The sequence below is a fragment of the Chiloscyllium plagiosum genome, unplaced genomic scaffold (genome assembly GCF_037043375.1).
Source record: "Chiloscyllium plagiosum isolate Xiang-an unplaced genomic scaffold, Cpla_swu_hap1 HiC_scaffold_21, whole genome shotgun sequence".
Classification (NCBI taxonomy): domain Eukaryota; kingdom Metazoa; phylum Chordata; class Chondrichthyes; order Orectolobiformes; family Hemiscylliidae; genus Chiloscyllium; species Chiloscyllium plagiosum.
In genome coordinates this window covers 78581460-78609434 of record NW_028270159.1, presented here as the reverse complement: position 1 = coordinate 78609434, position 27975 = coordinate 78581460, and the positions used below count along the sequence as shown (strand labels likewise).

The window sequence follows — 27975 nt, the reverse complement described above, 5'->3', positions numbered from 1 at the left end:
ATCTTCTAACACCAGTGAAGTTTCAAACCAGGTGACATTACATAAGGGAACATTCATTTTAGAAAAAGTAAAGAATTTTTTCTCTCAGTGAATGGCTAGAATTTTCTCGCCCAAACAATTGTGAAAGTTAAATGTGGGAGGGGAATGGTTCAGTTACTCTTCGGAGGGTTGTTCTGGCTTGTTGGGCTGGAGGGCCCATTTCCACATAGAATCACAGATTCCCTACTATCTCAAATTATTTTAAAAGAGGGCAGATAGATTTTTGAAATATTGAGCAGTTGAGGGCTATGCGGATCAAGCATAAAAGAGGTGTTGAGGTCTGGGTTGGCCCAGCCATGATCTGATAGAATGGGGGAACAATCTGAAGGGAATGAATGCCCTACTCCTGCTCCGATTCCTTGAGGCTCCATTTCATGTGTTTTTTTTTTGGTTTCCAAAGCAGAACGTGATACAATGTGCTAAAGATCTCAGATGTTGTGAAAAAGTGGTGTTTATGTACTGATTCAGATGGCATTGATTCATCAATCACAGCTATGCAGCCATGAGTAGGAAGGCAATTCCCTCCATGAATAAAGGGAATCTACTGCAGAGCTCACACAAAGGGAATTCTTACCCTCAGAAAACTCTCCCATCACATGACCCAACATATCAGCTAAAGCAGGACGCACTGCGCATGCTGTAGCCAACAAAATGATCCGCGGGTGATTGATGTCAGCACCGGACCAATGAAAGGACGGTGGGCGGAGCTGGAGGACCGAGCGGGATGTTGGTCCTCCAACCAATCAGTGAATGAAGGGCGGAGCTAAGCTAAACCATGTGATCACCCACGCGCGCGGCGCAGAGTAACTGTAATGAATGTTCGGGAAGTTATGGAGAGAAAGGATACGGTAAGGAAAGAAATAAACAGGGAAACCGGAGAAAAACTGTGTTGCTATGAGCGGAGAGGTTTTACAAACAAATTGTGCACGTCGGAAAACACAAATTTGAACGTCCCAGGCCCGTGTTTGCAGTAAATGAGGAATGGCCTCAGCGCGGCTGCAGGCCTGAGTGAGTGCCGCCATCTTTATTTGGGGCAACGATTCACTGGACACGTGCGCGACCGCCATCTTTGTAGGGGGCAAGGTGCAGCCAGGCGCATGTGCAGCCTTTCTCCAGTTTAGAGTCATTGTGATCACAGCAGCCAATACTGCTCTGATTCACCTCTGGGCTCCCTCATGGCCACTTTGTCAATATCTAGCTTCCTCAGTCTCCAACCATGGGTGTATTTTTGGTCTGTTTACTACTGTATTATTACTTTTATAGACCATTTGTAAATGAGTTTTTCACTGCGGCCCAGCCCCTGACCATGTACTGCTCTAATATCAGATTATTATTTTCTGGAATATATTCGACAGTCAAGAATTCTTTTTTCCAACAAGCAAGTGTATTTTCCTTCCATTTCTGACTATCAAATTCTGCACCATTTTCATTCCCTGTAATCCATTTTGCACTCCCTGAAACATCAACTGTGTTTCTCCTTCCACAGATACCTGTGATTAATGCCAAAGCCCTGTTGCTTGTAGAGAGGGTGATGTTTGACTTTCTTGTACAGCTGCAGTTTGTGTGGTGAAGGTGCTCCTACAATGTGGTTGGGTAAGAGACATTATAGATTATTCATTACAGCAACAGTGATGATTTGAAAATAATGTCCAAATCAACAACAGTTTGTATTTTTATTATCATGCTTATAATTTCACAAAAAAAACTATTGAGAACTTTAGACATAAGGCCAGAGGTGGAGATATTAGGTCAGGTGACCAAAAGCATTGCCAAAAAGCAGGTTTTGAGGGATGTCTTAAAGGTGGAAAGCAGACCTGTGAGGTTTTGGCTGCGAATTTCAGACTGTGCTGCTTCAGCAACTGTAGAAACAGCCACACAGGTGAAGTAATGAATTAACAAATGGTAGGGAGTCTCGAAGAAAATGGGTTGTCGAGGTCTCAAAGTGTGTGTGGTGCAGGGAGCTAGGGATTATCACAGCCAGGAATTAAATCAAGTGTGAGAATTTTAAATTGAGGGATATTGGCCAGGTGCTGGCAGGTGAGACTCGATTGGGTTGGAATATCTGGTCGGCATGGATGGGTTGGATTGAAGGGTCTGTTTCCATGCTGTACATCTCTTTGGCTCTATGTTGATTATGAATAGGAGCCTTTTGATGAATCAACAAGCAGAGATTTAGACTTTCCTGAGATTACAGGGAGGTTAAATTTGGGAAGCTGGCCCTGAGTGTGTTTGGAAAATGAAGTCAGGAGACAACACAAGGTGGATGAAAGTATATGAGCTGAGACAAGGGTGGAATCAGCTAGAAATAGTGGTCTTGGAGTGGGACTGAGTTATCACACTCATGTCACTTCTGGGATTCAGCTGGTTGCCAGATTGTGAATCAGGGCGGTAACACAATCGGGAGCTGAGTGGCCGTGATGGAGCCTAAAATGAGTGTCACTTAGCTGACTGTTGCTGAGCAGCGGCTGCTTGGTAGCTCTGTTGATGACATTTTCCATCACTTTACTGCTAATCGAATGTGGACTGATAGAGGGAAATTGGCTGGGTTGGATTGCCCTTTGTTTTTGTGTTGAACATCCCTGGGCAATGTTTCACATTATTGGTAGATGCTTGGTGGGTGGCAAGTTCTGGAGCACAAGCCATCAGTATTATTGCCAGAATATTGGCAGGGCCCGTAGCCTTTGCACGACTTAAGCATTTCTTGATGTTATTCAAACTCAACTGAACTGGCTTAAAACTCACATCTGTGATGTTAGAAACCACTGGAGAAGGATGAGATGGATCATCCCACTTTGAACTTCTGGCTGAAGATTGCTGCAAATGCTGTCATCTTATCTGGTGCATGAGTGTGTGAGGCCCCTCCATCAGTAAAGGTGGGGATTTCTGTGATCCTTCCTCCAGTGAGTTGTTTAATTGTCCATTACCGGTCACAACTGGGTGTGGCAGAACTGCAGTGCTCTGATCTGTTCCATTGGATGTTGGATCACTTAGCTCTGTTGCTTGCTACTGATGCTGTTTGATGTGCAGGTAGTTCTGTTTAATAGCTTCACCAGGTTGGCACTTCATTTTCAAGTCTGCCTGGTGCTGCTCATGGCATGCCTTCCTTTACTGTCCATTGTGGGGGGTGAGAGCAGGATTTACAAACCCATGAGATTACAGATTGTGCTGGAGTACAGTTCTGCTGCTGTTGATGTCCCACAGTTCCTCATAGATACCCAGTTTGAGATCCTACATCTGTCCCATTTAGAACTGTGATAGTGTCACTCAACACAAGGGAGGTTTTTCTCAAATTTAAGGCAAGACTTTGTCTCCAAAAGGAATCTGTGATGGTCGCTCGTACTGATACTGTCATAGACATATGTATCTGCCGCTGGTCAATTCATAACAATGAGATCAAGTATGTTTTTTCCTCTTGTTGGTTCCCTCACCACCCGCTGCAGACTCAATTGAGCAGCTATAACCTTTAGAACCTGGCCAGCTCAGTCAGTAATTCTGTTGCAGAGCTAGTCTCGATTATGGACATTGAAATCCTGTACCCAGAGGACATTTGACACCATTTTATTGCCTCAGTGCTTCCTCCAAATGTTGTTCAACATGAAGGAGAAGTGATTCATCCTCCAAGGGAGGACGGGACGTGGTAATCAGCAGGAGCCATGAGACTTCCTGGTCTCCGGAGCCAATGCTGTGTACTCCCTGGGCAAATCCTCCCTGTCTGTGCCACCACATCTGCCTGTCTGTCCTGCTGGTGGGACAGGACATATCCAGAGATTTCAGGAGAAAGTGAAGACTGCAGATGCTGGAGATCAGAGTCAAGAGTCTGGTGCTGGGAAAGCACAGCAAGTCAGGGTGATGAAGGGCTTAGGCTCGATACACCGATTCTCCTTCTCCTCGGATGCTGCCTGACCTGTTGTGCTTTTCCATCACCACAATCTCAATATCTTGGGATGGTGATGGTGGTGTCTGGTCATTGTCTGTAAGGGTTGAGTATGACTATGTCAGGCTGTTCCTTGATTGGGCTGTGAGACAGCTCTGCACATTTTGGCACCAAAATCCAGATGTTAGTCTGGAGGACGTTGCACCATCGAGAGGGCTGATTCTGTGGTTGTATTAAATGGTGCCTTCTTAGATGCCGAGTGGTCCATCCAGTTTCATTACTTTGTTGAGACTTTGCAGTGATTATTTCAGTGAGTAGCTTGCTGGGCGACTGTCAGGTTGGCAGGGTTTTTTTTTTGCCATTGACAATGGTTCCATGGAGATCAGGAGATTTCTAATTCCAGGTATTTTTTCTTGAATACAGATTCCACCATCTGCCAAGATGGGATTCGAACCAGGACTTCAGTCATTTGTTTTAATATTTTGGATAAAAGTTAAATACATTTGGTTTGTTCACTCGCTTTAAATATCACTTACCCAGGTTTTGTTTCTTTGTGAAACACTGTCCATCATTCTGTCTCCTCCATCCTTCTCTCCAACAACAAGAGTTTGGAGTACATGGAGTTTCTTTGTCACTAAGATTGAGATAATCCGATCTGTAGCTTCCCTCCCTCCCACTAGCCCACTAAGTCAAACTGCCTCACGTGGTGTTCCCGGTTTTTGTCCAAACCTACATCTTTCTCCAATCTCATCTCATGTCAAGCCTTATCAGAGCTCATCTTTACCCTTTACCCTAATCTCACTAAACCATAGACTTTCCAACTCTCTTTTCTCCTCCTCCACATCAGTCCCCCTCACCGATTCACAGACATTGTTCCTTGTTCTATCTTTTCTATTTATGGTCCTTCTCTCCCATTCTGTGAAAAACTGATATTTAACCTCACGGTTGTTGGAAAATCCTGCTCCATCTCCACTCTCCCTTTCCTTTCTGAATTCCTTGCATTTGGTGTCCCTCGTGGATCTATCCTTGGCCCCTCCTGTATCACACCTACATACTGCCAGGAGGTGACATTGTGCAAAAGTACCATGTTGGGTTTCACATGTACACTGACGATGCCCAGCTCTCCCTCCCCATCATCCCTCTCCATTACTCCACTGTTAATCAGTTATCAAACTGCTGACCACATTCCCACTACTCGATTAGGTGCAGTTTCCTCCAATAAAACATTGTAATGGTTAAACCCGTTGCCTAACAAGTTCCTTTCCCTAACAGCTGAGCCTCTCTTTCTCACTGGGAACTATGCAGCAGAACTACACTCTTCACAATACTGCTGTTATATCTGACGCGAAGCTGACCTTCTGATTAGACATCTACACAATCCCAAACACCAGGAATTCCAATCTTTAAACCGTTGCTTATCTCCTCCTCATCTCGGCTCCATTGCTACTGAAACCCCTTACCAGTGTCAGTGTTGCCTTAAACTTGACGAACCCAAAGCAGAACCCTTGATTCTGTGACTGGCTCAGAATCTGGTTTCAGAGCCCCCCCCCCCCGCCTCAGTATTTACCCTCAGACACATCAGTATTTATTCGGCCAAACCCCTGACGAATCTGGTGGTGCAGTCTGATTGTAGCTGGTGGAAATGATAGAAGATGATGTGTTGTATCTGGGTGGAAGGTAAGGACTTGGTGGAGGGGGGGTTCTCTCCTTGTTGCAGTTGGAGATGTGGGTTTCAAAGGCAGAGGTGCAGGAAGTGGAGGAGATACATTGGATGGTATTGACCACATGGGAGGGGAAATTGCAGTCCTCGAAATATGGGGCCATTTGGTATGTTCTGGCTTTTATGGGACACAGCAGTAAGCATGAGATGGAGATGTTGGCCAGGGAACAGGCTCGTGTGTTTTAAGTGGCAGGCAGCTGGAAGCTCGGGGTCTGTTTTTGCAGCAGGACGTAGATCATCTGTTGTCATTTCGGCCACCTCCACTGAGATGCTGCCAGACACAGGTTCCTGTCCCCTCCATTAACAGCTATGCACCCTTCCAGCCAGTTCGTAATCCACTCATTTTTCTTTCCAAATGTTCCAGTCTCTATTTGGGTTCTGTCCCTCCCTATTATTTACACTTTAACACCTATCTCCTGCAATACAAAGATCTGCAGGTTAGTTGAATTGGCCAAGCTAAATTTCCCATAATATTCAGGGATGTGTAGGTTAGGTGCATTAGTTAGGAGAAATATACAGTAGTAGGGTAGGGGAATGGGTCTGGGTGGAATACCCTTCGGAGGGACGCTGTGGACATTTTGGGCCGAATACCTGTTTCCATGCTGTCAAGATTCTAATTTTCCCAGCTCCCATCGGATCCGAGGAAGGGCCACTGGACATATTTCTGTTCCCAGATGCTGCCAGACCTGCTGAGCTTTCCCAGCACCTTCTGCTTGTTGTTCCTGATTGACACCATCCATACACCTTCTGGGTGTGATTCAGACAGGGGGAGGATACCACCACTGACCTCACAATGGGGTCCAGCTGATTGATGGCAGCTTCGGACCAATAGGAAAAGGTGGTGGGACTGGTGGACCAAGTGGAACCAGCTGGTCATCCAAACAATGGGAGTGAATGAGGGGCGTGGCCAGTGGGATGACACGTCACCAGTAACTCAGCCGATGCAGTGCCACGTGACTCGGCCGTTGGTGAATGTGCGAGACGCAAACAGGGAAGGGGAGAGTGGCCTCAGAGACAAGGAGATAATGAGTCACTTTAGACTGGGAAGTTTTAATTACACTCTGTGTGGTTCGTAAGTCTGAATTAGAAACTCTTAATCCTGCGTTTGCAGCAGATGGGAAAATGGCTGCGGCCCTCAGGCGGTGAAAGGTTCTGGGATATGGCCGCCATTGTTATTGGGGGTAAGGTACAGTGAAGCGCATGTGCATGTCCCCTTCCTATGATGGGTGGGGGGAGGCGTGCAACTTGAAGAGAGACATTTACACATCAAGCACATACCAAGAAAAAAGTATGTCTTTAATTCTTCCTGTACTGACTGTGAGTTTTGTTTTGTGAATTCATTTCATAGGATATTAAATCAGAATAATTGAGGCTGGGATCTCAAAAGCAAGTTTTTACTGTCAATGGGGTCATCAGGATCTGAATATCATTGGCATTTAACTGTGGAAGGAGAAAGGTTTGTCTGTTCTGTTTGTGGGAAGATATCTCAAATATTTTTGTTAAGCAGAAAGATGTACAAATTCGTGGTTGGATCAACCTTTGGGTGTGTGCTCTGTTCTGGGCCCTGCAGCTGAGGAAGGAGATATTGGCCTGAGAGTGGGCACAGATTTATACAAATTACACCTCGTCTCTTTGTAAGAACTCTCAGATTTAGACCCAACCACCCACTTCATGATGCTAACCTGTAAACTTCATGTTTTCAATTACCTGCAAACTTCCCATTAAAAATCCTTTTGGACTCAAATTCCAGTACCTTTTCAGGTGGAATGTTCCAGCTTCTGAAAAACTGTCTGTTCATTCAGAAACTGCTGACGTCCATGTTGACTCTGGGGTTACAAAGGGCTGAATTGAAAGATGAGGTGCTGTTCCTGATCTCCCATTGAGATGCATTGGAACAGTACAGGAGGCTGAGGGCAATGTAGGTATGAGCAGACAATGAAGATGACAGGGCTGCAACTGTGAGGGCTGCTTGGCTCAATGAGAGTGTTCTGGAGTTGGGTGTAAACAGACTGATGTGAGACAGGGAGAAGGTGAAGCTGAAACTCAGTTTTAGTTCAGGCCCTTCAGATATTCACATGATCCCAATGTGAACAGCCAGTTTTTAAGTGATACCTGCGGAATATTTGTTAACAGTTTGTAAAGTATTTTTCCTGAGGGCAGTTGAGAGTTAACCACATTGCTGAGGGTCTGGAGTCACATGTTGGCCAGATCAGGTGAGGATGACCGTTTCCTTCCCTACAGGATATTAGTGAACCAGATGGGTTTCTAACAATTGACAATAGTTTCATGGTCATCATTCGCCTTTTCATTCTAGATTGTATTGAATTCCAATGCCACCATCAGCCATGTTGGGATTCTATCCCTAATCCTCGGAACATTGCACATGTCACTCATCTGGCAGGAATACCATTAAGCCATTGCCTCCCTTTTAGCAATGTTTAAAAGAAAGTTCCATCATTCTAGGTGTACAATGTGAGATAAAATAATGCAACGTCCATGTGTCAGCCTCTCCGAAAGGTCAATCAACAGAAATTTGTTCGGGGCCAAATATTTCACTTTTTTTGCGGGGGGGGGGGGGGGGGGGGGGTTTATTAAACAAAAATGAATCCAAATAAAAATCTTATGCCACGGACATGTAATTTCTGAAGCCGGAGGGGGATTACAGAGACAGGGAGGGTTGTGGGGCCAGAGGGTAACTATTTTCCAAACATCACTGTGGTTTACATGGACTGCAGCATTTCAGGGAGGCGGTTACCCACCACTTTCTCCAAGACAAGTAAAGGTGGCCAGTAAATACTGGTCTGGGAGCAAAGGCAATCCCCAGTGAGTAAAACCAAGCAGTGACCTCTCTGAGCTGACTTGCTGTGAAGTTAAAAACTTCTCTGGAAATGGAGTGGGCAAAGAAGAGAAACAGTGACATTTCACAGCTGCCCTCAGAGAGACCTCGCCCTTGGAAGTACTCCGAGCCGGGGATCAGATCAGTGAGTTTCAGTCTCTTCAAATATCAATCTTAGCCGGTTTTATTTTATTCAATCTACAATAGTGAGTAAGGTGAGGATTTCTTTTTAATGTCTTAGGGTCTCTTGATTAAATGTTTAAGATATGAAACATAAGCATTGTTATTCTCGGGCAGTATTTTTCGAGCAGTAAGACTGTGTCTTTGTTTTGGTCTGTAGATTGTTAAGGCGGAGAGATGGCCTGTTGTAGAGTGGCGTGTTTTTCCTGTCGGATGTGGGAGATTAGGGAGAGTTTCAATGATCCTGATGATTATGTCTGTAGCAAGTGTGATTGCAAATCCTTTTGGATCGCATGGATTGTTGGAGGAGTGATTAAAGGCAGTGAGGAATTGACAGGAGCCGGGGGGTGTGATGGGTGGCAGTCTCAGGAATGCAGGATACTGTCAGGTAGATGGGTTACCGCCAGGAAAGCTAGGGGGGATAGGTCGGTACTGCAGGAGTCTCCTGTGGCTATCCCCATCTCAGGCAAGTATACTGTTTTGGAAAATGTAGGTGGTCATAGACTTTCAGGGGAATGTAGCACTGACAATCAAGTTACTGGTACTGAGACTGGCTTTTAACATAATATGAGGTATATCCAGTTCCACAAGATCGATGGTGATAGGGGACTCTCTAGTCAGGGGCACAGTCTGCTGTTTCTGCAGCTGACAGTGAGACATCAGAATGGGGTGGTGCTGCCCTGGTGCCAGTGTCAAGGATGTCTCTGAGGGAGCAGAGTATTTTCAAAAGGGAAAATAACCAGTGGGAGGTCATTGTATATTGGTACCAATGGCATAGGAAGGGGAAAGCATGGGGTCCTGACGAGCAGGGAGATTTGCTAGTGCCACTCGGGAGGCATTAAACCAGTGAGGGAGTCGGGGTAATCCTAAAGAGATAGTGAGAAAAGAGGTGAGTCTGAGGCTGGTACTGTTCACCAGTCAGACTGTCAAGGTAGGCAAGAGCAAGTCACAGAATGAGGTGCGACGGACCATTTGCACTGCATTTATTTCAGTGCAAGAAGCCTTACAAGTCAGGGAGGTAGGCTCAGGGTATGGTTTTGAACATGGCACTGGGATATTACAGCAATTACAGAGGCTTCACTCAGGGATGGATAGGACTGGCAGCTTCATGTTCCAGGGTATAGATGCTATAGCAAGTATAGAAAGGGGGCAACAGAACAGGGGGAGAGGTGTTTTTGATTAGGGATAACATTATGGCTGGGCTTCGGGAGGATATTCCTGGGAGTACCTCCAGGCAAGTTATTTGGTTGGTACTGAGAAATAAGAAAGGGATGACCATCTTACTGGGATTGTATTATAGACTCTCTCCCAATAGTCAGCGGGGAATTGAGACACAATTTTACCAGGAGACTTCAGTTATCTGTAAGAATATTATGGATGCAATGATAAGTGGTTTTAACTTTACCAACATGGCCTCGGAGTGCTGTAGTGTTAAGGGCTTGGATGGAAAGGTATTTGTTCAGTGTGTACGAGAACATTTCACAATCAGTTTGTAGGATGTACCTACTAGAGAAGGAACAAAACCTGATCTGTTTTCTTTATTCATTCACAGGATAAGGCTGTCACTGGCTCGGCCAGCATTTATTGCTGCGTTTACCCAGAGGGCAGTTAAGAGTCAACCACGTTGCTACAGGTCTGGAGTCCCATGCAGACCAGACCAGGTAAGGATGGCATTTTCCTTCCCTAAAGGTCATTAGTGAATCAGATGGGTTTTCCAACAATTGACAGTGGAATCCTTGTCGTCACTAGATTATTTTTTCCAGATATTTATTGAATTCACGTTCCAAAATCTGCCGTGATGGGATTCAAACCCGGGTCCCCTGAACCTGATTTGGGTCTCTGGATTAACTGTCTAGCGATAATTTCACTCCGTCATCACTGCCTCTTAGGAAATGAGGCAGAGTGAGTGACTGAGGTATCAGTGGGGCAGCGCATCAGCACCAAAGATCCCAGAGTATTGTGGCTCAGAGGTTAGTACTGCTTCCTCAGCACCAGGGACCTGGGTTTGATTCCAGCCTCTGGCAACTGTCTTTGTTGGAGTTGGCACTTTCTCCCCAGAGCTGAAAATGTGTTGCTGGAAAAGCGCAGCAGGTCAGGCAGCATCCAAGGAACAGGAGAATCAACGTTTCGGGCATAAGCCCTTCTTCCCATAGTGTCTAGATGCAGTATATGAGGTTTTGGGATGTGCAGGCAAATCTCTGCCTGATGTGAAAAGATCCTTTTGGGAACTTGGACAGATGTCAGAGGGAGGTGTTTCCGCACGTTTTACATCTCCCGTGGCAGCAAGGGAGGGTCAAGGGTGTGGAGCGTGGGTTGGTGGGAGGGAGTGGACCGAACAAGGAAGGCGCAGTGGGAATGGTCTCTGTGGAACGCAGATAGAGGTGGGGAGGGAAATATGTCTCTGGTGGTGGGGTCTGACTTTAGGTAGCAGAAATAACAGAGGTTAATGTGCTGTATCTGGAGATTAGTGGGTGGAAGGTGAAGACTGCAGGGTTATATTCTTTATTGTGGCTGAAGGGGTGGGGTAAAGGCTGAGGTGCGGGAAGTGGAGGGTATGTGTTGGAGGGCATTGTTGATCCAGTCAGAGGAAAATTACGGTCCGTGAAGTAGGTCTTTCTCAGATGTCCTGGAATAGAATCCAAAGAGATTAAACAAATATATCACAGACAAAAGATTAACTGGCCCAGAGAATAGGACCCCTTAAAGGCCAACAAGGCTGTCTATGGAACCACAGGGAGTGCAAAAGATATGCAAATATTTCACGATATTTTTACTGGAGAAGGAGAAGGAAGCTCGAGAGTTTGGAGAAATAAACAGTGATAACTTGAAAAGTATCCATGTTACAGAGGAGGTGGTACTAGATGTCCTAAATCGCATCTAGGTGGATAAAGCCCTGGAATATGATCAGGTGTATTCTGGAACTTTCTGGAAATCTAGTGAAGTGATTGTTGGGCCTCTCCTGAGGTATTTGTATCGTTGATAGCGACAGGTGAGGTGCCATTATTTTAAAACACTGGTAAGGAGAGGCCATGGAACAAGAAAACAGTGAGCCTGAAGTCAGTGGCAGGCAAGTTGTTGGAAGGGATTCTGAGGGACAGGATATCCATCTATTTTGGAAAGGTAAGGAATGACAGGGAGAGTCAATGTGGCTTTGTACGTGCACAATTGTGTCTCACTAACTTAACTGAATGTTTTGAAGTGACAAAGAAAATTGATTAATCCAGGCGGTGAATGTTGTTTATATGGACATTCAACAAGGTTCCACAAAGCAGACTGGTTAGCAGGGTTAGATAACATGGAATGCAGGGAGAGCAAGCCATTACAAAACTGCCTTGAATGTAGGAGACAGAGGATGATGATGGAGGGTTGTTTTGCGGACTGGAGGCCTGTGAGGAGCAATGTGCTGCAAGGATGGATATTGGGCCCTTAAATAAATGACTTGGATGTGACTATATGAGGTATGGTCAGTAGGTTTACAGAAGACACCAAAATTGGAGGTGTCGTGGACAGTGAAGAAGGTTAGTTCAGAATACAACAGGATCTTGATCAGATAGGCCAATGGGGCGAGGAATGGCAGATGGCGTTCAATTTAGATAAATGTGAGCTGTTGTATTTTGGAAAGGCAAATCAGGGCAGGACTTATACACTTAATGGTAAAGTCCTGTGGAACATTGCTGAACAAAGAGACCTTGGAGTGCAGGTTTATAGTTCCTTGAAAGTAGAGTCACAGGTAGGCGGCGTAGAGAATGCAGCATTTGGTACCCCCCCCCCCCCAGTTATTATTGAATGCAGCTTTTGTGACGTCATATTGTGGCTGGACAGGGCATTGATTAAAGCCTGTCTGGAATTCTGTTTTCAGTTCCAATCTCCCCGTTCTTGGAATAATGTTGAGAAACTTGAAAGGGTTCAGAAAATATTTGCAAGGATTTTGCCAGGGTTGGACGGTTTGAGCTATTGGAAAAGGCTGAATAGACTGGGACTATTTTCCCTGGAGAGTTGGAGGCTGAGAGGTGATCTTATAAAACCATGAAGGGCATGGATAAGGTGAGCAGTCAGGGACTTTTTCCCAAGTTCGGTGGGTCCAGAACTAGATGGTACAGGCTTAAGGTGAGAGGGAAAAGATTTAAAAGGGATCTAAGGGGCATCTTATTCATGTTGAGGGCATTGCAAGTATGGAATGAACTGCCAGAGGAAGGGGTGGAGGCTAGTACAATTGCAGCATTTAAAAGGCATTTGATTGTGTATATGAAGAGGAAGGTTTTAGAGGGATAAGGCTGAACCGCTGGCAAATGGGACTCCATTAAAACACTCCGTTATTGGTCAATGCATTGAATACAGAAGCTGGGACGTCATACTGTGGCAGGACAGGACGTTGATTGAGCCACATCTGGAATTCTGTTTTCAGTTTGAATTTCCCTGTTCTGGGAAGGATGTTGTGAAACTTGAAAAGGTTTGGACGAGATTTACAAAAACGTTGCCAGGATTGGAGGATTTGGGCTACAGGGAGAGGCTGAATAGGCTGGGGCTACTTTCTCTGGAGAGTCAAAGACTGAGAGGTGACTTCATGGAGATTTATAAAATCACGAGGGGTGTGAATAAGGTGAGCAGCCGGAGTCCTATTTCCTCAGGTTAGGTGGGTCCAAAACTAGAGCACATGGGTTGAAGTTGAGAGGGCAAAGATTTAAAAGGGATCGAAGTAGCAACGTTTTCAAGCTGAGTGCGGTGTGTGTATGGGAGGGGCTACCAGATGAAGTAGTGGAGGCTGATAAAATCACTACATTTAAAAGGCTTCCAATTGGGTACATGAATAGGAAGGGTTTTGATGGATACAGGCCAATAGATGGTAAATGGGAATCCATTAGTTTAGGATTCCTTGTTGGCACGGACGAATTGGATCGAAGGTCTGTTTCTTTGATCTTAATAAATTAAGATGTATTCCTCTATTGTGTGGAGAGCTAGCTGAAGCACAGATAATTATCTTTGGAGCTGAGAAGGTGAAGCAGTGATTTCGATCTGGTGCAGACTTGGTTCCAAGGTCTTGAATTTGCAGAGAGAGAGAGGAATTGTTAACACTTTCAAAATCTTTAGTAACTACATTCAAGTAATTGGCAAATAATACAAGGTGAAAATGTGAACACTATTTTACTCAAAGTTCTGAGCATCTGGAACAGTCTGAACGACACAGATTCAGCAGGTATTCTGAAACAGACTTGGAATTTACTTTTTAAGGAAAGATTTGGGGGGCTGTGGGCACATGGGAGGGGACTTGAGACAGACTTGCAGCATCTCCAGAGGGAGAGAGTACAGCCCCAATGGGCTGAATAGCCCCCAGCCCCTGTGCTCTGTGATACTGTCCCATTCACTGTGAATTATGAAGCTCATCCCAGGGCAGAGAGAGGGATTAGCCCTCCACTCTCATCACAATGGTGTCCGGCTGATTGACGGCAGCTCCAGACCAATGGGAGGAGAGTCTGTGTGGTCCTGCAGCCAATGGGATTGAATGAGGGGTGTGGCCATCAAAACAACACCTGTCCATGAGCTGTGCAGGTGCAGTGTCACTGTTTGGGGTTGGGAGAGACAGCAGAGACTGGGACAGATACTGTTGGACCTGAATTACAAACTCCCGGTAAATTAAAACCAAAAGAACTGCGGAAGATGTAAATCAGAAACAGCAACCAGGAGGTTCTGGAAAAGCTCAGCAGGTCTGGCAGCATCTGTGAAGAGAAATCAGAGTTAAAGTTTAAGATCCGGTGTCCCTTCCACAGAACAGATGTTACTGAGAATAAAAGTCAGTTGATGTGCAGAAAATAGTGTGGGGGAAGGATAAAAGGAGTAAAGGATAGGTGGGGATAGAGTGAGAGGAACAGTTGGATAAAGGATAACCATCTGGCTGGGGGAGGTTGACTAGTTGTTAATGGAGACTGTTAATGGCTAACCATAGGTAATGTGTAATGGCAGGCTGTGAGAACAAGGACTGGTGTGTGGGGTAGGGGGCTACGACATGAGGTTGCTAACCATAGGTTAACCACTAACTGTCTCCAGTATAAGCTGTTGCCCACCTATATCACTCCACGATTGGAGCTGCCGAGGACACAAACCTTTGGAATATCCTCCCGAACCCCGTCTGTCCGCCTTAAAGATGGATCTAAAAATCGTTCTCTTTAATCAACATTTTCATCATTCGTGAAGGATTTTAGGAGATTTGTCAATGTGAAAGGCTCCATACAATGCACGTAGTTGTTGTTATTGTCTGACATCAGGAGAAACAGGGATGAGCCCTCTCTCTCTCACACCTAATGAACAGCAGCAAAAGCAGGAAGCACTGAGCATGCTCCAGCCCACAACGGGCCTCGGATTATTGATGTCAGCGCAGGACCAATAAGAGTGGGGGAACGGGGGCTAGAGGTGCTTGTTGGGCCTTCAACCAATCGGAGTGAATGAGGGGCGGGACTATACTCAACCACGTGATAAACTTCACTGACAGCACAGTGTTGTTGTGACCAAGGCATTGGCAATGTGTGAAGGTGAAGGGCAGGGGAAAGGAAAGACATTGACCAGGAAGAGAAGGAAATTTTCATGGTATGGGATGAGAGGCTTTACAGAACTTAGTGCATATTGTAAAACACAAATTTCAAAATCCAAATTCTGCACCATGTTCCCTCCCTATAATGCATTTTGCACTCCCTGAAATATCAACTGTTTGTTTCTCCCTCCACAGATACCAATGATCAATGCCAAAGCCCCATTGCCTGTGGAGAAGGTGATGTTTGACTTCGTTGTACAGCTGCAATTCGTGTGGTGAAGGTGCTCCCACAATGTGGTTGGGTAAGAGCTGTTATAGATTATTCACTCAGCAACATTTAAGAGTTGACAATGTATGTGCAAATCAACAACAGTTTGTTTTTTCAATCATGTTTATAAATCCACAGAAATACTATTGAGAACTTCTGACAAAAGGCCACAGATGGGGATATTAGGTCAGGTGATCAAAAGAATTGCCAAATAAGCAGGTTTTGAGGAATACCTTAAAGGAGGAAAGCAGGTCTGAGGGCGTTAGGGTGGGAATTCCAGACTGTGTTACCTTGGCAACGGTAGAAACAGCCAGACAATTGAAGCAATGAATAAACTCATCGTTGGGAGTCTGAAAGAAAATGAGTTGTCGGGGTCTCACAGGTTGTGTGGTGCAGGGAGACAGGGATGTTCACAGCCAGGAATTACATCAAGGGTGAGAATTTTAAATTGTTGCTTGTTAATAGGAGCCTTTTGATGGATCAACAAGTTTTGGTACAAGTGAGCACTTGGGCAGGAGGGTTTTAGATACTCTTGAGATTACATGTAAGTTGAATTTGGGAGGCTGGCCAGGAGTGTTTGGATAATGAAGTCTGGAGATAACACAGGGATGGACGAGTATTTCGGTCAATGAGCTGAGACTAGGGTGGGGTTGGGTGATGTCACTAATGTAGAAATAGTGCTTTTGGAGTTGGGCTGCTGCTCCTCCTCATCACACCCCCTCACCAAATCACATATTGTTCCTTGTTCTACCTGTCTGTCTTTTCTGGTTATGTCCTTCTCTCCCATTCTGCTACAAACTAATATTTGACCCCACCGTTGTTGGAAAACCTGCTCCATCCCGACTCTCCCTTTCCTTTCTGAATTCCTTATATTTGGTGTCCCTCAAGGATCTCGCCTTGGTCCGTCCTGTTTCTCACCTACACACTGCCAGGAGGTGACATCGTCCAAAAGCACTGTGTTCGGTTTCACATATACACTGACAATGCCCAACTCTCCCTCCCCATCATCCCTCTCCATTACTCAGTTATCAAACTGCTCATCACACTCCCACTCCGCGATTGGCTGCAATTTCCTACAACGGACCGTTGCAATGATTAAACCCATTCCCTTCAGTTGCTATTACAAATTACTTTCCCTTACTGCTGAGCCCCTCCCTCTCCCTGGGAACTGTCTGAGGCAGAACCGCACTCTTCACAATATTGCTCTCATATCTGACCCCAAGGTGACCTTCTGATCAGACATCTACACAATCACAAACACCAGGAATTCCAATCTCTTAAAATGTTGCTGATCTCCACCTCATTCCAGCTCCATTGCTAATGAAACCCCTGATTCGTGTCGGTGTTGCCTTAAACTTGACGAATCCAAAACAGAACCCATGATTCCGTGACTGACTCAGAATCTGGTTCCAGACTCCCTCATGATGGGAAACATCCACTCAGTATTTACCCTGTCAAACTCCTTAAGTATCCTGCATGTTACAATGAGATCCCCTCTCATTCTTCCCAAATCCAGTGAGTAGAGTCCCAACGTCTTCAGTCTTTTCTTAAAAAATAATCCCTGCTAACCAGGGATCATCCCAGTCAATTTTTCTGTGAAATGCCTCTGATGAAATGATGTATTTCCTTAAATAAAGGGACCAAAACTTCTGTCATTACTCCAGATGTGGTCTGACTCGCACTTTATAAAGTTACTCTCAGGTATATACTCCAAACAACTCCCTTTAAACTTGCACAGATGTTGTTGGAAATGCTCAGCAGGTCATGTAGCATCTGTGAAGGAAAATCAGTTAAAGTTTCTGGTCTGGTCACCCTTCCTCAGAGACGTTAACTCTAATTTATTTTCACACCTGCTGTTAGACCTGCTGAGCATTTCCAGAAACTTCTGTTTCTCTTCCTGGTTTACAGAATCTTCAGTTCTTTCGGTTTTCACACCCTTTAAACTTGCCATCTCTCCTCTAGAATTTGTCATTTCCACATTAGAAAAAAGATTCACATTTGCTTGGTCTCCCCTACCCTGGGAAAAAAGAAACCATGACTAGTCACCCTATTGCTCCTCATAATTTTATAAAGTTCGATAAAGCCACCTAAAGTGTCCAGTGCTGCAGGGAAATAGCCTCATCCTATTCAGCCTCTTCCTATGGTTCAAATGTTCCAATACTGGCAACACCCTGGAAAAACTTTTCTGAATTCTTGCAAGTTTCCCAACATTTTTCCTGTAACAGGGAGACTGGAATTGGAAGCAGTCTGGGGTTTCCAAAAGTGGCCGAGCCAATACACTGTACAACCGAAACATGATCTCCCAACTCCTATCCTCAATGCACTGCCCAATAACAGCTAGCATACAGCACACCACCTTCACCGACCTGTCTACCTTCAACCACACTTTCAAGAAACTATCAACCTACACTGCATGGTCTGTTTGTTTGTCAACACTTCCCAGGAACTTGTCATTAAGAGGTAGAGTCCTATTCTGATAACATCTTTCTGAAATCAGGGAGACCACAATTGAATGCATTATTCTAAAACTGGCCTCACCAATGCCCTACTCAGCCACAACGTGACCACCTAACCCCTATACTCAGTGACAGAATCCCCACAGTGTGGAAGCAGGCCATTCGGCCCATGAGACCATACCAACCATCGGAACAGTATTCCACCCTAACTCTGGAACCTACAATTACACAAAGCTAATCCATCTAAACTTCATGTCTTTGGAATTGTGGGCGGAAATTAAGAGCACCCAGAGGAAGCCCACGCAGACACAAGGGGAGAATGTGCAAAACCACACAGACAGTTGAATCAAACCAGAGTCCATTTATTGACCAGCACATTCCATTAAAGGTCAGTGTCCCAAATGCCACATTCAGCACCTGATCTCCCTGAAACTCCACTTTCCAGGAACTATGCAGTTGTTCTGAGCCCTTCAGAGGAAATTAAGGTGAGGAGGAGAAAACACGAACAGGGTTGAGTTGTAGATCTATAAAATAACTCTCCATCTTCCCCCTCTCTGTTCCCCCCGTCTCCCCCCACTCTGTATGGTTCCCCCCCCCTCTATCGGTCAGTCCTTTGTCGCTCCCCCCCACCTCGTCGGTCGCCCCTCCCCCGTTGGTCTGTCCCACAATCTGTCGGTCTGTCCCCCATCTTTTGCCCCCTCGGTCTGTCGCCCCCCTGTCGGTCCCACACCCGTCTTCTTCCCCCTCCATCGGTTGCCCCCCCCTCAGTCTGTTCCCCCTCTTTGTCGGTCGCCCCCCCAACCGTCGGTCGCCCTCTCTGATCGCCCTGTCTGTTCCCCTCCTCTCTAATCCCGCTTTCTGTGTCACCCCTCTCTATCCCCCCCTCTGTCCCCACCCATTTCTGTCCCAACCCTCTCGATCCATCATCCCTCTCTGACCCTCCACCCACCCCCTCTCTGCCTACCCTCCCTTCCCTGTCCCCTAGTTCTGTACTCCCCCCTCCGCAGGGAAAATATCTTGTCTATTTACCCTATCCATGCCCGGCCTGATTTTAAAAATCTCTTTCAGGTCACCGTTCAGCCTCTGACGCTCCAGGGCAAACAGCCTATCCAACCCTGGCAACATCCTCTACTTCTTTTCTGACCTCTTTCAAGTTTGAGAACATCCATCTGATAGGAAGGAGACCAGAATTGCATGGAATATTACAAAAGTTGCCAAATCAATGTCCTGTACAGCCCCAATATGACCTCCCAACCGCTACACTCAATGCTCTGACCAAAAAAGGCAAGCAGACCAACTGCCGCCTTCACTATCCTATCTACTTGCTACTCTACTGTCAAGGAACTATGAACCTGCACTCCAAGGACTCTTTGTTTAGCAGCACTCTCCTGGAACTTACTATAAACTGTATAAGTCCTGCTAAAGTTTGCTTTTCCAAAGTGCAGCAGCTTGCATTTTTCTGAACTGAACTCCTCACCCCATTCACCCTTCTGATCCAGATCCCCTTGTACTCTGAGGTAATCTTTTTCACTGTCTGCTACACCTCCCATTTTGGTGTCATCTGCAAACTTACTAACAATACCTCTTATGTTCACATCCAAATCATGGATATAAATGATGAAAAGTAGTGGATCCAGCACCGATCCTTGTGACACTCCATTGGTCACATGCCTCCAGCCTGAAAAGCCCCCTCTGCCTTCGACCTTCGAGCCAGTTCTGTACTCCGTGCGATCTAACCTTGCTGACCAGTGTCCCCTGAGGAACCTTGTCAAACACATTACTGAAGTCATGTAGATCATGTCCATGCTCTGACCTCAGCAATCCTCTTTGTTACTTTTTCAAAAAAACTGAGTCAAATTCATGAGACATGATTTCCCATGCACAAAGCTGTTTAGATTAGATTACTTAGTGTGGAAACAGGCCCTTCGGCCCAACAAGTCCACACCGACCCACCGAAGCGCAACCCACCCATACCCCTACATTTACCCCTTTAACCTAACACTATGGGCAATTTAGCATGGCCAATTCACCTGACCCGCACATCTTTGGACTGTGGGAGGAAACCGGAGCACCCGGAGGAAACCCACGCAGACACGGGGAGAATGTGCAAACTCCACACAGTCAGTCGCCTGAGTCAGGAATTGAACCCGGGTCTCTGGCGCTGTGAGGCAGCAGTGCTAACCACTGTGCCACCGTGTCTCCCAGCTGTCCCTGCCTGAGCCTCCAAACAGAACCTTCCTGTAGTTTCTCTCCTGTCAGACTCTGCCATTGCTCAGTTTGTCCAGGAGTCCCTGTTGCTGCTGCACTGATCCTGTCGCTCACTGACCTGTCCATCCCCCAATGTCCTCCAACTTCATTCATTGTTTACAATCTCATTACCCCAGTTCTCCTGTTATTAGAATCCAAGATTTAACTCTGTACATTGGGGTCTGCGTTGCCCAGTTATAGGTGTTAATATTCTGGATGAAGTTCAAGTACACCAGCATTTTGTCAGTGAGTGTGTATTGAGTCTTGTTAATGTCACCAACACAGGTGAGTTCCTTTAGAAAGGCAGTCCCCGTATCCCTTGCCCACCAGGAAATAGTGGCAGTGTCCTTACCTCTGAACCAGGAGGATCAGGCTCAGAGTTGAGGTACAGCATCTTTGAAGAGGCTGATTAGTAAACCTGCCCAAGCCACCAGGCCATGCTATCTCCCAGCTGTCCCTGCCTGAGCCTCCAAACAGAACCTTCCTGTAGTTTCTCTCCTGTCAGACTCTCCCATTTTTCAGTTTGTCCAGGATTCCCTCCTGCTGCTGCACTGATCCTGTCGCTCACTGACCTGTCCATCCCCCAGTGTCCTCCGCATTCATTCATTGTTTACAATCCCATTACCCCAGTCCTCCAGCCCCACACCTTCCCGTCTATAGAGACTGCTCAGTGGTTAGCACTGCTGCCTCACAGCACCAGGTACCCGGTTTCGATTCCAGCCAAACCCAGAGTTTGTGCATTCTCCCCGTGTCTGAGCGGGTTTCCTCCGGGTGCTCCGGTTTCCTCCCCCAATCCAAAGATGGGCAGGACAGGTGAATTGGCCATGCTAAATTGCCCATAGTATTAGTTACATTAGTCAGGGGTAAATATAGGGTCGGGGAATAGGTCTGTGTAAGTTACTGTTTGGAGGGCCATTATGGACTTGTTTGGCCGAAGGGCCAGTTTCCATACTGGAGGGATTTTGATATATTGGGCAGCAGCTGCTGTCAATCACCCAGGCTCCTGTTTGATTGGGAGCACGTGCTGTAGGAGAGGAGACCAGTGTATGGGTGCAGTGCTGGCCAATTGTGGGAGTATGCACAGTGCCTGGGAAGGAGGTTGTGGTGTGAGTGATTAATCTGTCATGGGCATCTTCCTCTCTCTGGGAGCAGGACCCAGGGGTGTGGCCCGTTTCCTGGCCCCCTGACATGTGATCAGAGTATCAGTGGTGCAGCATTTTGCAAAAAGTTATCAGAACTCTTTTGTGAAGATTCAGGGTTTTTATGGAAAGCGACAAGGACGGGCCTGCAATTAGAGTTCTAATTTGGTTCATTTTAGTAAGACGGGATTTGGCCAGAGTGTGCAGGAAACAGTGTATGCAGGAAGAGCTAGGAAACTGAATTCAAAGAGAGGAGAAAGAGTGTGAGAACTGGGTGTGGAGGAAAGGAGTGAGGAGATTGGTTTGGATTTCAGTTCATAGAAGAAATAAATAAATCCATTGACGTTGTCACGTCGGTTCCAGCACCATGGGGAAATACTGGAAATATGAAGAATGCAGTGTAGGTTTCAGTTATTAAACTGTAAAAAGTGCAGAACAAGGATGTTGCCAGGGCTCAGGGGTCTGAGAAATAGGAAGAGGTTGGACAAGCGAGGATCTTTTTGTTTAGAGCAGAGGAAACTGAGGGGGTACTTTTCTAGAAGTGTATAAGACCATGAGAGGCATGGGTAAGGTGAGTGCATTCAGTCTTTTTCACAGGGAATCAAGGACTGGATGGCGTCAGTTGAAGGTTAGAGGGGAACTAATAAAAGGGAAGCTATGGGGCAACTGTTTTACACAGAGGGTGGTATGTAAATGGAATGAGCTGCCAGTGGAAGTTGTTGAGGTGGGTACACTCACAACAGGTAAAAGACATTTGGATAATTACATGGATAGCAAAGGGTCAGAAGCAAATGGGCCAAGTGCAGGGAAATGGGGTTAGCGTGGATGGACATTCTGGTCAGTATGGGCCAGTTTGGGCCAAAGGGCCTGTCTCTGCTGCAGGATGCTATAACTCTAAGTGCATCTGCTATTTCTCCCACTAACTCTGTTGGTATCCTGGGATGTATTCCATCAGGGCAATGAGACTTGTCTACCTTTAGCTCCATTAGCTTGCCCAGCTCTAACTCTTTCACGATAATGGTTATTTCTAGGTCCTCACCTTCCTCAGTCTCCTTATCAATTACTGGCATGTTCTTCCTATCCTCCACTGTGAAGACTGACTGCTGTGTACTCATATTCCTGAACCCTGCTGGATAGGAATAACTGGGCACAGAACTCTGAGAGGTCTTCTTTGAGTCTTTATTGATGAAACATGACAGTTACCTGGATAGTGTACATGCAGAACACCTCCAGGCAGCATCAGGTAACTCCCCGCCTGTCCGATGTATGGCTCCCATTCTTATACCTTTGTGGTTTGGGACTTTGAATAGAGACTGTCTCAGTATTATCTCCATGGCAACGGCAGTTAGAAAGTCGAGTTCAGTTTAGCACTTTGTGGTTAAAACGCACACCCCTCCCCCACGCCCCTGTGGCTTCCTCAAGTATTTGACAGACGCTTCAGTTTCAGTAGGGTATCTATCAGGATTCTGATGTGGAGGAGCCGGTGTTGCGGTGGGGTGAACAAACTTATTAATCACACAATACCAGGTTATAGTCCAACAGGTTTATTTGGAAATACAAGCTTTGGAGTGTGCTGTGAGTTTTAACTTGATCAGGATTATCTCTATGGTAATAGTTCAGTGCTTCAACAATTACAGAGGCCATATGTTCCCCACACAGTAAGTTCCCCTCTCGCAGTGTAAACAGCTATTCCGGCCCTGGGGATAACTACTCATCACTTTTCTCCCCCAATCCCATCTAGCTTTCTGTTGATCTTTAAAGTGTTTCTAATCTCCTAGTTTCTCCATGGTCTTTGCCAATTTGTATGCATTCTATTTCAATTTGATAGACTCCCTTATTTCCTTAGCCACTCATGGCAGATTACTCCTTTTCCTTCAGTCCTTCCTTTTCACTGATATATACTTTTGCTGAGCACTTCGAAAAATTGATTTGGTATTCCCCCACTGTCCGTCAACTTTCCCACGGTAAAGTCTTTGCTTCCAGTTTACATTAGCCAACTCCTGTCTCATCCTATTGTAGTCTCCTTTGTTTAAGCACAGGATCTTGGGATTGGATCTAATCTTCCAGCTTTCCAGCTGTGTTCTAAATTCAACCAGATTTATCAGAAGTCTTTTATCAGATTACGAGGTGAGGCGATGTTTCCTGGGTGTTTTGCGTTTCATTGTCAATGACCTTGGCTTTGTAGTAAAGTATAGGATAGATATTCACAACAGAGTATTCTGGACGGTGTGAATGTACTGCACAGTCTAAAACCATAAATCACTGTCTCCCCACAGTTTAAAATTGCAAAATCATTATCTCCTATATGCCTCCTCACTACCTAAGTTTGGAACGCTAATCCACCTGACTATCCTGCATTTTTCAAAATCTCCTTTGGTGAAGTTGGTGATTTTTGGATTCAGCTTTCCGGTTATTACCGTAAGAAGATACGCACTGGGCACAGGAGAGGCAATGCAGCCGTTCGAACCAGCTCCACCATTTAATACCATGATGATTGAGCTCACCTCGGTCTCAGGAGGATTTTCCCACCTGTTCTCTCTCACCCTTTATCTCATTGCAAAATAAACATCTGCATCTCTTCATTAAATCTGCTCATTGTTCTGGCAACCACCACATGTTGAATAGGGAATTCCACAGATTCACAGCACATTGAGACAAGTTCATTCTTCTTCATGAGAATATAATAGAGTTCCTATAGTGCAGAAACAGGGTATTCATCCAACGAGTCCACACCAACCTATGATGAGCATCCCATTCAGACCCACCCTATCCCTGTAACCCTGCATTTCCCATGGCTAATGGCCTAACCGGCACATAGATGGACACTGTGGGCAATTTAGCATAGGCAATTCACCTAACCTACACATCTTTGGAGTGTGGGAGGAAGCTCGAGCACCCTAGGAAACCCACACAGACATGCTGAGAACGTGTAAACTCCACACAGTCGCCTCTGGCTGAAATAAAATCCGGGTCCCTGACGCTGTGAGGCAGCAGTGCTAGCCACTGAGCTACATCTGCTTAATATCTGCTACCCCTTATTAACCTCCCCACCCCGCAATTGGCTGAATCTATGTTCCTTCCGTCAGAAATCAGATTGTGGAAGCCGATGTCTCAGTAAAATCTAGTAACAGCCCGTGCCTGAATGGGGATCCTATACACAACACCCTCCAGCCCTCACCTTTCATTCACTATCCAGAAACATGTCTTCAGTGGCTTCATGGGGGCTACAACTCCCACAATCCCTGAGGCAGCGACCACGCATGTGCGGGGAAGCCCAGAACTGCACGTGTACAGAATATGGGTGGATTTTGGAGCATGTGCTTTGGGGCAATTAGCGGAAAGCATTTGACATTGTGATTGGCTGGAGGAGGAACGTATCAGCTTGTAGTATTGACGGGTTGGGGGGGTCAAAGTGTCACCATACCCACATGGGCCCAAGTTCCATCCCCAACTTGTCATAATGCTTGGAATCAACCAATGGGAAACAAAGAAGGATGTGGCCCATTCTCCCAGACTGAAGGTTCCTCTTCTGTCCAGGATCTGCCACCTCCCTTTCTGTCTCCTTTTGATTTATTCTCCTGTTACATTATTGACTTGCAGCAACTGAAGGGAAATTGAGTAAACCCAGAAAGGGTGCAGAGTCTAACCAGGGACGGGAAGTGGTGGCATGGATCTGTTTACCAGTAACTCCATGAGAATGGCGGCGGGTACATTCGGGACAGCAGAGGCAGAATGGTGTGAGAGAGTAAGTGGGCTGCAGCGTTACAGCTTTGGCGGAAGAAAGGGAAAAAATATATTCCAGAGAAGCTAGAATTGTCTGCTCTGAATTTCTAATCTGTATATATTCCTTTATACAGGGTGCTCGATGCTGAAGATTTGCAGTCTGAAATCTCAAACTCATGTGCAGATCATGGTTATGTTAACGAGCATTTGAAGAACCAAAGATGGAGAATAACTTGGACAAAATCCAGCGAAACTCTCCCTCCCAACATTGTTGGTCTTTCTGTGCCAAATGGACTGTGAGTGGTTCAAGACAGCAGCTCACTACCATCTTCTCAACGGTAACGAGAGATGGGGAATAAATGCTGGCTGAGCCAGTGATGCCCATTTCTTGGAAAAGGTTTCTATCTCTCGTTGCTGAAACCAGGTTGATGTTACTGCAGGATGATGAGGGATGCTGACTGCATCCTCCAGGAGGCAGAACCATCACATTACCCCTGCCAACACCGACACAGTAACACAGCAGCGCCACTGGAACAAAAGGCAGTGAAGCCAAAGGAGGACTGAGATATAGTTCTTCGAGGTAAAGCCATGAAAGGGGATTGGAACACAGCAGGAACAGGAGACTGAGCTGGATGGTCAGCTGTTTCCCATTGAATGGTGGACAGGATTGAAAGGCCGAATGGCCTCCTGCTGCTATCTCCCAGGTATGTATATAGCCATGGAGCCCGGGTAGGAAGAAGTAGGCAGGGCAGGGATTCTGCAGGCGAATGCACTTCCACATCAGTTATCAGTGAGGGACGGTTTGATGGATTTTATTTAACATTTGTCTTTAACACAAGGTTTGTGAATGTGATTTTAAAATATTGCAGCTATTTATTCCACAATAAATAAAACTAAAAGAAAAGAAATGAAACTATCTGAATATAACAGTTTTTAAAATTTCAAATGCCCTTGAGAACAAAATCCTGTCTCTTCCCGGACACCATCACTTTCCAGTTACTCAAGCTCCAGGGAAATATTCCCTCCCTGTCTGAACCTCTGGTTTGATTTAACTGATTTTCAGTTCTCGTTCTGTGATCTGTGAAGCGTTCTTTATTCCCCATTTCTCTCTCACAACTGAGCAACCTTCCCACCATCAACATCATCATTACACCTTTTTGGTTCACATATAATCACCAGCAGTAAACCACCCATGTAACCAATTGAATATTTATAAACAACGCCCCTTACAGGCAAAGCAAACCATTACAAATGACAAAGTGGGAAGAGACCAAATCAAAGTAGAGTTGGGGATGAGGAGGCAGCGGTGGAGATAAAGCACTATGTCCCCTGCAGTGCCCACCTCTATCTAAAGGCATCGGGAGAATTGATGTACACCACATGCTCCTTCTCCAAGGGCACCCTGTTGTGTCGCCTTTATCCTCAATCATGGACTAAAATCCCTACAGTGTGGAAGGAGAGCATTGGTCCATCAAACGCCACCAACTAACCAAAGACCATCCCATCTGGAGCACTCCACCCCTGTAACACTGCATTTCCCATGGCTGATCCACCAAGTCTGCACAATCCTGGACACTGTGGACAATTTAGCATGGCTGATCCACCTAACCCACAAATCTTTGGACTGTGGGAGGAAGCCTGAGCACCTGGAGTGGACCCACACTATCCTGGGGAGAATGTGCACACTCCACCCAGGCTGTTGACCAAGGCTGGACTCCAACCTTGTACCTGATGCTGTGAATCAGCAATGCTATAAAGCAATTTATTTCAAAACAGATGATCCCTGCGCATTGTCACATTGCTGTTTGTGGAGACTTATTGCCCAGAGAGACTTTCTGAGATACAGAAAGAGACAATATAAATTCAGTCAACTCCTGCCGAGTTAACCTGATTAACAACAACATCAATACTCCTACAGTGTCATCAGATCTCGTACCTACTCTATCATTTACGATTTTTAACCCATGGGAAGTTTGTTACCAGCTTCGATGACAGCCATAATGCTCTGACCACTTTGACGGAGCCAGTGCAAGTCATTTCTAATAGTTATCAATAGATTGAATCTAAACAGGATGCCCCACAACAGGAAGTGCTCTGACACTCAATGCCTGCAAGCCAAGGTCATTGTCTAAAACCACTCACGTCTGGCAATACCATTGAAGGTATTTTATACAGTAACCTTTCAGTCTCAATTGTCAGTTCCAGTCCATGAAGCAGTCAGTAACATGCCAGTGAATTGAATTCTAACAGCAGCATTGCACTGGCAGGAGAGATTGAGGAGCTTGAAGCTGTCTTCTCTGGAGTATCGAAACATGAAACTCTTCAAACGAACAAAAATTTTCAAGAGCTCGAGAGGATAGATACAGGAAGGATGTGCTCCTAGGCTGGTGTACCTGAAATAAAATAAGCACTAATACGGTGTCTTTACCCAGCATCCCCTTTAGATGCATAAATGTTTAAGATTTATTTGCTGCTCTAATTACACTCCCAGTTTTAACTGCTGTAATGTTGATGACTATGCAAATGTATAAAATATAATTGAATCCATTCTTAAACCTCTCTGTACCTGTGTCTCACTTATGTTCACCGAGACACTCATTCAATGTGACCTCTTTACAAACCCTGCCCAGATATTTCGCTAGATGGCTTAGAATGAAATATTCACAGAATTGTTACTGTACAAAAGGAGGCTGATTGGCTCATCAGCTCTCCAAAGGATCACCTCACTGAATGTCATTCTTCTCCCTTTACCCCTTAAACCTTCCCATTCGTCCTCATCCAATAACAGCAGCGAGTTCACAACTAACCACAGCGATCAGATTTGTTTTATTTGTTTGTGGGATCACGGCATCACTTGCTGGGGCAGCATTTGTCGTCCATTCTAACTGCCCAGGAGATCGTTCAGTGTCAACCACTTTATTCAGTGTCTGGATTCACATGTAGGCTGGACCAGGTCAGAATTAACAGTTT

The 27975-nt window shown here is 45.7% G+C and overlaps 2 long non-coding RNA genes across 11 annotated transcripts in view; one reads left to right on the top strand and one right to left on the bottom strand.

Moving 5' to 3' along the window:
- LOC148146456 (uncharacterized) overlaps nt 1-27975 on the bottom strand; it is a 931882-nt gene that overhangs the window by 806523 nt on the left and 97384 nt on the right. The gene's annotated exons all lie outside the window — the stretch shown is intronic.
- Nucleotides 1525-27204, top strand: LOC148146461 (uncharacterized). 2 transcript variants are annotated; one of them, XR_015760823.1, is made up of 5 exons: nt 1525-1632; nt 10202-10310; nt 15368-15474; nt 22314-22525; nt 25140-27204. It is a non-coding gene; the product is annotated as an uncharacterized LOC148146461 (long non-coding RNA). The 2 variants fall into 2 exon arrangements; XR_015760822.1 differs by lacking the exon at nt 22314-22525.